The sequence below is a fragment of the Neurospora crassa genome, linkage group V (assembly GCF_000182925.2).
Source record: "Neurospora crassa OR74A linkage group V, whole genome shotgun sequence".
NCBI lineage: Eukaryota > Fungi > Ascomycota > Sordariomycetes > Sordariales > Sordariaceae > Neurospora > Neurospora crassa.
Window position 1 is genome coordinate 1,016,373 of NC_026505.1, and position 1,549 is coordinate 1,017,921.

General features: G+C 41.5%; 1 pseudogene across 1 annotated transcript; it reads right to left on the minus strand.

The window, feature by feature from the left end:
* Positions 1 to 998: 998 nt before the first annotated feature.
* Positions 999 to 1,085, minus strand: NCU15086 (annotated as a pseudogene). Its single transcript has one exon. The product of its transcript is annotated as a tRNA-OTHER (tRNA).
* Positions 1,086 to 1,549: the final 464 nt, after the last annotated feature.

A 1,549-nucleotide genomic window follows, 5' to 3' on the forward strand; every position in this document is an offset into this window, starting at 1 on the left:
AAATTACCCTTAATATAATTAATAGCGAACGAGAGGGAAGTACGGAAGTACTCCTGAAAATACGTTTTAATATTATAAAAGTAATTCTATAATTATAAGAAACTTTCGCTAGTAAATTGAATAATATTATATTTAAAATAGTATTTAATATAGGTAGGTATAGCTACGGTTAGTAAAAGAATAATTATAGTAACGGCCGCTAATAAAAGGGTAGTAAGGGGAGGTATAGTAAAAATATAAATCTAATTATATATATATATTGTCTTATCACGCTAACTAGTTATACTAGTCTACCCAAGGGGTATGCGGTACTGCTTCGTTCGTAGTCTAAGGGAAAAACCGTGTTGTTGAAATCCGGATGAAAACCCTCAGCGTCTCCATATCCAACCCTAACCCTAACCCGAACCCTTCGTCCTACCTCACCGTAGGGGGCCCGGGGAGCCGTGGTTGCTTCTTTCGTCTTATCTTCTCTCGGTACGTTATCTCTTTAGTCCCGGTAGACTTTTCGTTGCTTCTAATTGGTTCTTTTAGACCCCACTCCCTACCCAACGCTTCGGTAGCATTTCTTTCGTTCCGGAAGCGGGTATTCTTCTTTCATCCTATCTTTAGGGTAGGGGTAGGGAAGTAGGGTCTTACTTTCTTAATCGGAATCTTCGTCTTTTAATTGGCCGGGATTTTTTTGGTGAGATGACGTTGATTGGTCCAATATCGTAGGACCGGACGGGTTCCATCCGAGCGGAACCGTAGCTCTGGAATAGATTTCGGAGGTAGGGTTCCAATTCCTAAACCCTATTAGCGGAGCGGGGAGGCCGGCGCGTCTTCGATTGGAATGAGATTTTTAGCACGTGCCCAGTCACGTGCACCCAGGGTTTTAGACCAGGGTGGGCCCCCACATTTAATTTCGCTATAAATACTCTTCTTCTTCTAAGAGCGCTTAGTGGAGCGACAGCGGGGAAGATCTTTCATCCGATCCGGCCGCAAAAACCGGATGAAAGAGGGGGGGGGAGCGGGATTCGAACCCACGACCTTTCGGATGAAACCGAAAGGGGGCCAAGCTCAGATCTTCCCAACTGAGCTATCCCACCAAATCTAATTATAAAAAAGGTAATCTTAGTAACGGAACCCGGCGGAGATAAAGGGGTAGTTTCCTATAAAATCTTATTCGGCGAGGCCTATAAAAACGAACTACTCCTACTAAGATATATATAAAGGGAAATAATTAAGGAGGAACTTAATTATAGCGAACTAAAACTCGAATAGTTGCTACTTACGTACGAATTTATTAGCTTCCGAGATTTAGGGGTACGAATAAAGAGCCCGGAGCGGCGTAGGGGAGTAGTCTTTATTATTATCTTCTTCGATAAACTCTATAGTAGGCTGGCGTTATTATAATAAAGGCGGAGGAAGTTAAATCGTTTTAACTACTATAACTATAGGGGTAGTAGTACAAAAAGGATAAAGAATAGCCTTAGTAATATAAGAAATAAACCGGCCGCTACGTATATATATCTTAATAATACTAGTTCAACTCCTAGAAGAAGAGCTATTA